The 9,972-nt window shown below is 35.8% G+C and overlaps 1 pseudogene; it reads right to left on the bottom strand.

The window, feature by feature from the left end:
• Nucleotides 1-1,327: 1,327 nt before the first annotated feature.
• Nucleotides 1,328-2,102, bottom strand: LOC107141162 (annotated as a pseudogene).
• Between the last annotated feature and the right edge of the window lie 7,870 nt (nt 2,103-9,972).

Genomic DNA, 9,972 nt, shown 5'->3' with positions numbered 1-9,972 from the left:
AACACAGTTTGTATTACTTTAAGCATCAGTACTTTTAACAAAATATTACTACGTATGCAAAAATTAGAGAAAAACACACCCCAAAGATAAAGTTCTCAGTGAAACAAGATGCAGATATGAGATGCTGAAATTATAACGAAATATATTTAAAGTAACTGTGATAAATATGTTAACTCCTGTAATGGAATGGAATGAAGGATATGCAAGGTAGATTGTTAATGTAAGACGATATGCAAACCCTAATAAAATTTTTTAGGATAAATTAAAGGATTTAATATTATCTAGACTTTAATAAAACAGTCATTTGTAACATGCTGCTATAATTAGAACAACCAGTTGTTGGGTTACTGATACAAGGAATTTTAACAGCAAGCTTAGAGCTTCCTTAAAACATAAAAATTGAGAAAGTGGTGATGCAAACATACTACATCTGTGAAAAATGCTCCTCTTGTGAATTGATTAATTTTAGATTAATTAATTAATAGCTAAGTATAAATACTGGCACTGAGACTTGATCCAGGTTTTTAAATTTGAATTAGGCCAACCAGGGGAAAGTCTCCCAATGGAGGAAGGAATGAGACTCAAAGTTGGGATAACTTGAAATGACAGGGACAATGAGGAGATCTGTTTTCGGGGAGCAGAGTTACATATCAAAACAACAGGAAAATATATGTTTAAAGGAATACATGTCAGCACCTTGTGGTGAGTTGAAACTTCTTTAACAAGGTCCCGCCTAAAAATGTATATAAATGAGAATTTAACTTGCTGAGTGCAAGAGTATGGATTTGAATTTTATTCAGGGTCACTACTAAATTGTAGGGACTTCAGAAACAATAGTCTCTTTTTTAAAAGATATTGCTTATTTATAATAAACAATTTTAGTTAAAAAAAAAAATTGACCAGGTCATGAGCATCATGAGCATCGCACTGACTTTCAGGTTTTACCTCTCAAACATTCCTGAGAAAACAGTAAGAAAAAAGCAGCTTTTCTCATTTTCTAAACACTCCTTTACAGAGATTGTTCAGACTTTTCTAGATGAAATACACAGCCAATATTGCAGCTAAAGGCAAAACTGAGGGACTGCTTCCTGCTTAAACCCAATGGGAAAAAAAATTGAAACGATCTGCTAAAAAATACAAGGCAAAAAGCAGCTCAAAACTGAATGGAGGATGGTGTCCTTTGCTAATTGGAGGATGAAGCCTCATTACCCACTTGAAGTTCCCAATACATCATGAGGGGAATTCAGTTTGGGAAAATAGTTTAATACATCCCTCAGGAAAAAAAAAATTATACTTTGCATCACAAACAAAACAGTGGTTAGGATGTCTAGTGCCACCAAGCAACCTCCATTCTGTCCAGATACAGCTGAAAGTGAATCCAAAGGTGGGGGGACTGGGTGGACGTCCAGGATGGGGAACTGGTAGTCCTCATTGACTTTGCCATCACTGTAGTAATCTATCACACAATCTAACTTCTGTGCCACCATGGTTGATGATCCAATCGTGCCTGTGAGAGGCAACTCACACCCCACCCAGGAACGAATTCTTGCCCTTGGTGAATATTCTTTTGCTTTCCCTCCAAATGAGATCAATGATAAACCACAAGGACAATCTCCTTCCAAGCCTGTTCATTGTTCTGATTGTGAATTCCAATGACATTATACATATCTTTCTCACTAATATCCTGTCTTTCCACTTCCACCCTTTCCTTAACATTGCATTCCAGAACATCTGTTTGGAAGGATAAAACACTTTTTTCTCTGAACCTGCTTATCGAATAGATGACTCCTCTATGATGGTAGACAACCCAGAGGGCTGATCTGGCCCTGGTGCTTGATTAGGTGGTAGGATCAGATTTGAAGGATCCAGGCTCTCATTCTTAGCAGCAGTGCCTGTAATGGAACACTCCACATACTCCTCTTGGTGGGCAGGCATAGAGCATGTTTTGCTCTCACAGGTTGGACCAGAGGGTTCTGCTCACACCAGACAGCCTTTCATTTTCCTTTCATGCACTGGGCATCCTGAAGGTTGTGATACTATCTGATGATCTGAAGCATTTGAGGTCTGACTGGAACAGCAGGAGTAAAGGCTGACAAACCCATGATTGGAAGCAATGTTGACTTTGAACAATTTTAAATTTCCAGCTGCTTCCTTTCCCAGGCTTGTCCAGACTGTTGGCCCCACCTCTAATCTCCAACCTAAGCCCCAAGGACAGGGATCTGTTAGTGTCCCTGCCTTCCTCTCACTAGGTCACTGCTGTGCCCTACTAATTTTTTTTTTTTTAAATGCTTGCAAATAATAAAAAGAAACCCAAAGTAACAAAAAAGAAAAATGCCTTTGGAAGACTTGTCTCTAGACATAATATGTATAAAAAAATTACCAGTTAATTTATAAAAGTGAGTAGAAACTTCCCAAACTAAAATGCAAAGGGAAAAGAATTAAAAAATTATATATCAGAGCAAAACATCTATGAATTTTGGAACAGTTCCAAAGGCATTATAATGAAAAAAATAGAGAAAGCAGAGCAGAAAAAGTACATGAAACAAAAAAATAGCTGAGAAATTTAAAAATAAAAGAAAAATAATGGAAAACACCACAAAGGATAACAGCCAACACACACACACACACACACACACACACACTTTACAGAAAATCAAACAGAAATAGAAAAGCCAAAGGTTAAGAAAACCTTACCTAGTGAGGAATAAGAATCATAGTAGACTTCTTATCAGAAGCACACATTTTTCATTTAAATAATATTCAACTTATGATTTCTCCCCCAGAGTTTGTTTCCTATCAAAAACCCATTACCACATTCAAAATCAATTAGATTTTTTCTGCTTATTTCCTCAAGAAGGTATGTAATTTTTTAAAAAATTTAGATTTGTATTCCATTTTTATTTAATTTTGTGAGAGATGTAAACTTTATGTCTATGTTCATGTTTCTGCATATGGATGCCCATTTGTACATATGGCATTTATTCAAAAGACTACCCTTTCTCCTTTAAGTCTCCTTTGCTCCTTTGTTAACTATAAGGTAACTATATTTGTGTTTGCCTTTTCTTGGCTTTCTATTTCATTTCATTTATCCATGTATTTGTCATTTCATCAATATCACACTGTCAGAATCACTGTAATTTTTAAGTAAGTCTTGAAATTGGAAAGTGTGATTCCTCCAACTTGGTTGCCCTTCAGTATTGTCCAGTATATTCTGGGTCTTTCTTCTTTACATACCAATTTTGGAATCAGTTTTAAGTATCTACAAAATAAATGGCTGGGATTTTAATTGTAATTCCTCATAGACTAAGTTGGAAAGTAGTAACATGATAATTTTATTGTGTCTTTCAATACAGAAACATGTATTATCTTTCTTTTTATTATATATTCTTTTTATAAGTGCTTTATAGATTTCATGATTCCTATATATATTTTTGTTAGGTGTGTAACTGAGTACCCTAGTTTTTTATACCTTAGTACTATAATAGTTTTTATCCTATTTTAAATTATATTTTCTTAGTTTAAAATTTCAATTTTTCCTTTCTAGTGTAGTAAAAAATTGACTTCTGCACATTTACCTTGTGCTCTATGAATTTACTCTACTACTTATCAATTCAAGGAGATTTTTTTGTAGATTCTTTTGAAACTTTATCCATAGACAATCCTTTCATTAGAGAATAAGGATAATTTTTATTCTTTCATTTTCAAGATACATATTTTTTAATTTCCTTTGTTGTTTTTGAGATAATATATTGCTGGGTGTACTTATACAATTTACTTCAACAGTCTCTAATTTAAATGAAAAAATTTTAAAGCATTATGGAGATCTCTCAAAAAACTGAGAATAGAATAATTATATGACACAGCTATTCAACTCTTAGTTTTTTTCCAAAATATATAGCATACTATACTGATGCACGCATATCAATGTTTATAGCAGCACAATTCACAACAGCTAAGTTATGGAACCAGTATAGATGCTTGTCAACAGGTAACTGAATAAAGACAATGCAGTATACATACACAGTGGAGTTTTACTCAGTCATAAAGAATAAAATTGTGGCATTTGCTAGTAAATTGATGGAAGTGAAGATAACGCTAAGTGAAATAATCCAGACTCAGCAAGTATGGTATTGAATGTTTTCTCTCATATGCAGAAGCTAAAGAAAGAAAGAATAAAAAAGGAAGACCAATAGCATAGAAGAAGGGGACCAAGAGCGAGAGAGGAGGGGAAGACATGGGAAAGTCCTGGGGAATAAAATCTCCTAAATTATGTTGTGTCACTGTATGAGTATATACATGGATGTGTATATATTACATATACCAATTAAAGTAATAATTATAGAAGGGAGAATAAAGTAAACAGATCAGAGGAGGGGGGAGAATAGGAACAAGGAAGGTACTAGGGATTGAGATTGATTAAATTGTTATGTGGATTTACAAATATGGCTTAATGAACCCCACCGTAATTATAATACAACAATACAAATTTAAAGGAATATCTATAAACGTCTTAAGACAAAATTTATATCCATGCTGAGGAATTACTTTTTACTTCTATAAAATAAAACTTGAGAATCCTCAAGGGAAAGAATACATGGATGTTTGGTGTACTCAAAGAAGTATTACTTTCCAAAACTAGGAATTTTGACATAAATTACAAATCTTCGAATATAGCTTTCACCAAAATGTTTACAATTTCTCCAAATGTTTTATTCTACTTAAATTTTATTATATTGGGGAAGATAGCTACTGATAAACAAGCATGAGATGCAAAAGGAAAGGCCTTGACCCAGTAGACTCTTATTAATTGGTTTAATTTGGTTAAACAGTGTCACCGTCAACTAAATTAATGGCAATAACAAATTGAGAGGAAGAAAGGAGCAGATGGGAAGCCACCATATGCTTATGTCATGCTGTTAATTGATAATAATTAAGTAATTATGGAAAGGGAAGAAATGTTAATTCAAATGTCTACGGCATTTGAAATGGCTGCTTCTGGAACTGTGTCATTAATAATGGATACTGTCCCACTCACCCCTGAATTAGCTAAGAGTTATTAGGGGCAAAGGAAAAAATATAACTCCAGTGTTTTCTTCATGCAGTGACAACCTTCATTAAACATTTTATAATATGCAGTCTCAATAGACACATTTACATATTTATTATTTTTCTATATTTTTTGTTCCAATAAAACAGGATATGTTCATAGTCCTCTTTGCCATAGGGTGTTAACTGTTGAGGTGGCAGTGGATGGGATGGTTGCCTCTCCTCTCTCTAGTTCCTTCCTTCAGTTCTTTTCTTACATTTTGGGGGCCAAAGCCTGGGATCAGTGTCACCACGGGCCTTGTCTTGACCTCCACCCTGTTTCTCTTTCTTTTTCTTTCTCATACTCCCTCCTGTCCCTTCAGTGGCTCCAATAGGGACCACTCACATTGCTGGACTTCTCATCCACCACCGGCCATTGCCTACTGGGTAAGTGACCCCCTACAGATACCCTGGATTCCTGGAATCCATATCTCAGTTTCTCTATCCTTGGATATTGTTCCTCTGACAAATCACAGATATAGATGAGAAAAACCCACCACTGGGTGGCAACAACATGCTTTCTTTGGGACACTAAAGGACCACTTGTCATTCTATTGGCCTTTTCTGGAACAACCTTAGCAAAACCAAAATTCTTGTGGGGATACCCCTTGATTTTGGCTTTCTCTCTGTTGGAGTCCTTGGGGACCCTCCTCAATCTTTTTGTCCAGAATGGGCCAGGCTCCTTAAAGCCCTCCATGAAACACCCCTTTGGGATGTCTCCTCAATTCAGACCCAGGGTCTCTATTCAAATTTAAAAGGCTGATGTTCTATAACACTGCCCGGCCCCAATTGAAGCTGGACAAGGACAGTTGCTGGCCTGACAGTGGCACATTTGAATGTCAAATTCTCCAATATCTTGAAGCTTTCTCCAATTCAATGGAAAAGGATCTCAGTTCCTTTAGATTCAGGCCTCTGCTTCAGGCCTGATACCACCCTCTAGACCTTCTCTCTGCCAAAACTGCTCAAATTTTCACATTCTTCTCAATGAAAACACCCGCTCAAGGTATTTGCAAAACCCCCTCTGATTTTGACCTCACAGATGAACCTCCTCCCTCTCATCCTCATGATCAACCTCTTTCTCATGCTCATCCTCACCTACCTCCCCTTCCCTCTCCACCCCTAACTTACTTCTGCACCCCTTCTCCCACAACACCTTCTGCTTCCTCCAAGGTCCTTCCTCTCCACAAGATGGCAGGTGCTGAAACATCATATGTGTTCATGTCCTATTTTCCCTTACACATAGGAAAATGTTTAAGTGCTTTTACCTCAGACCCCTCTACCTTTCAGAAAGAATTCCTACACATTACCCAGTCCTCTGACCTCACCTGGCATGATGTTTATGTCATTCTTTCCTCTTGTCTTTCCCCTGAGGATAGGGATCATATTTGGTTGGCAGCTGAGGCTCACACAGACACCTTTCACCATCAAAATTTGGCCAATAATCCCATCAGTGTCACACAAGTTCCCTGTATTGACCCCAATTGGAATTATCAGCCCACTTCCGCTGACAGGACCAAGCTAGACCAAGCTAATTACTTGCTTTCTGGAAGGAATGGAAAAGGTTGCCTTAAAGATGGTCAAATATGGAAAGATTAAAGGAATTAATTTAGGCAGTGATGAAAGTCCTGCTCTCTTTCTCTACCGTCACTCAGAGGCTATGACTAAATATATCAACCTTAACCCTGAGTCAGAAAGGGGCAGATTTCATCTTTATTTACATTTCATCTCCCAATCTGCCCCAGATGTCAGGGGGAAAAATATACCTCTAAAAGCTGGTGAACAACCATAGACTCCTCAATGTGAATGTGTAAAACTGGCCTTCAAAGTCTACAACAATAGGGAGGAAGAACAAAAACCACAAAAACTCAAATGAGATTCTGCTAAATTCCAGATGTTGGCAGTTGTACTCAGACAAGGGCCCAAAAGACCCCACAAGCAGGATCTAGGTCACACTCCACATCTCTAGGCACTTGCTTCAAGTGTGGCCACCAGGGATACTGGGCAAATGCCTGTGCTAACCCTAAACTTCTACCTGGACTGTGCCCTCTTTGCAACCAAAGAGGACCCTGGAAATTGGAATGTACTAAGAGAGCCTCTCCCTCTTCTTCAATTGTTTCCAATTCCCACAAGTCCATGGACACAAACACAAGACTAGCAAGCATCCTTGGCCTGGCAATGAATGGTCTGTCTACAGAAGGCTGAAAGCCCCCTGGACTCCTGGCCTCCACAGCCATCACTTCATCAGAGCCCAGGGTAAGGTTGTCAGTATCTAGTGAGCCTATCTCTTTCTTTCTTTTCTTTTCTTTCTTTTTTTTTTTTTTTTTTTTTTTTTTTTTTTTNGTTTTGAACAGCCAACAATAAAAAATTAAAAAAAAAAGAAATTTAAAAAAAAAGTAAACATTGCAACTGATATTACAAAAATTCAAAAAATCATTCTGAATTATTTTGAAAAACTATATGCTAACCAATTGGGAATTCTATAATAAATGAACAAATATATGGACACATGAATAACTAATATTGAACCAAGAGAGTATAAAATCCTGCATATACCAACAACAAGTAATGAGATTGAACCCATCATAAAAAAAGTCTCACAGCAAAGAAAAGCTCAGGACTGGGTTGACTAACTGTTGAATTTTATCAGACTATTGAAGAATAACTAACATCAATGCTTCTTCAAATAGTCCATAGAATTGATTGGAAGCAAACCCTTCAAAATTCATTCTAGGAAGCCAGCATTACTCTGTTACAAAAACCTGACAAGAACATAATAAAAATGAAAAGAAGTTAGGTGTGGTGGAACATGCCTGTAATCTCAGCAGTGAGAGGCTAAGTAAGGAGGATTGCAAGTTCAAGGCCAGCCTCAAAAACTCAGCTAAGCAACTTAACTAGGCTTTAAGCAACTTAGCAAGATTCTGTCTCAAAATTAAAAAAAAAAAAATTAAAAGGGGCTGGGAATGTGGCTTAGTGGTTAAGTGCCCCTGGATTTAATCCTTGGTAGTAGTAGTAGTAGTAGTAGTAGTAGTAGTAGTAGTAGTAGTAATAGTAGTAGTAGCAGCAGCAGTAATATAGACCATTACCTCTGATGAATATATATGCAAAAATCCTCAAAAAATGCTAGCAAATAGAATTTAATAACATATCAAAAATTCATATATGACCAGGTTGTGTTTATTTTAGGGTTTCAAGGATAACATATGCAAATCCATAAATGTACTGTGTCACATAAACAGAGTGAAAGAATGAAAGACACAAATCATATGATCAACTTAATAGATGCAGAAAAACCATGTGATATAATTCATCATCCACTCATGATAAAAGCCCTGAATGATTGTATCTCAACATGACAAAAGCTATGTATGTAAAACCATAGTCAACATTATATTAAATGGGGGCAAACTGAAAGCATTCCCTCTATGATCAGAAATAAGATAAGGGTTCCACTTTCATTGCTTTTATTCGGTGTTTTACTAGAAATTTTATCCAAAGCAATTAGGAAAAAAAAATAAAAGAAATCATAAATAGGAAAGAAGAAAGTCAAATTATCCCTGTGCAGATGAAATGATTCTATGCACAGAAAAAGTTAAAGATTGTACCAAAAGACTATTAAGACTAATAACTGAATTCAGTAAAGTGCAATGGTTCAAAAGCAACACACAATCAGATGTGGTGGTCCATTCCTATAATCCCAGCAGTTCAGGCTGAGGAAGGAGAATTATCAGTTTGAGGTCAGCCTCAGCAACTTAGGAAGACCCTGAAGAATTTAGAGAGACCATATCTAAAACATAAAAATTACTGGGGATATACTCTGTAAAAGCATCCCTAGATTCAATCCCCAGTACCAAAAAAATAAAAATAAAACAAATCAGCATACAAAATTCAGTGGTTTTCCTATACCCCTATAATTAATCAGATGAAAAAGAAATGATGAAAATAATCCCATTCACAAAGCAACAAAAAATAAAGTATCCAGAAAGATCTCTACAATAAAATTTTTAAAATGCTAAATAAAGAAAATGAAGAAGACACTAACGGGAAGAAAGACTTCCCATGTTCATGGATTGGAAGAATCAATATTGTTAAAATGTTCATCACACCCAAAGCAATCTCAGATTCAATGTAATCACCACCAAAATACTAATGACATTCTTCACAAAACTAGAAAAAATATTCCAAAAATTCAAACCTGGAGGCATCACAATACATGATTCCAAGACATACAACAGAGCTACAGTAGCAAAAATGTATGACATGAACACAGACACATAGACCAAGGAAAAAAATGGAGGCTCCAGAAATAAATCCTTGCATCTATAGCCAACTGATTCTTTTTAATTTTTTTTAAAATTCTATTTATTCTAATTAGTTATATATGACAGCAGAATGCAATTTAATTCATATTACACAAATAGAGCACTGTTTTTTATGTCTCTGGTTGAACACAAAGTCACACCATTCATATTTTCATACATATACTTAAGGTAATGATGTCTGTCTGACAAAGTTGAAAAATAAAAATTAAAAAATAACATGCATTGAATAAAGGACAGCTTTTTAACAAATAGTGCTGGGGAAAAAGTGTCTATCCACATGCGTATGATCAAAATATGATTCCTGTCTCTTACTCTGCATAAAAATTAACTCAAAGTGAATCAAAGACTTTAGTATAAAACCAGAAATCCTCAAACTATTAGAGGAAAACATAGGGGAAATGCTTCAGTATCTTGTTAAACCAATGATTTTCTGACTAGGACTCTAAAATCACAGGCAAGAAAAGCAGATATTGACAAATAGGATTACACCAAACAAATGGGTTTCTGCACATCAAAGGAAGCAATAGAATGAAGAAACAGCCAACAGAATGGGAGAAAACAGTAAATC

Source organism: Marmota marmota, unplaced genomic scaffold, assembly GCF_001458135.2.
Source record: "Marmota marmota marmota unplaced genomic scaffold, marMar, whole genome shotgun sequence".
In the NCBI taxonomy this organism is placed as follows: domain Eukaryota; kingdom Metazoa; phylum Chordata; class Mammalia; order Rodentia; family Sciuridae; genus Marmota; species Marmota marmota.
Note: the sequence above shows the minus strand (reverse complement) of the source record. Positions and strands in the feature narration are given on the sequence as shown.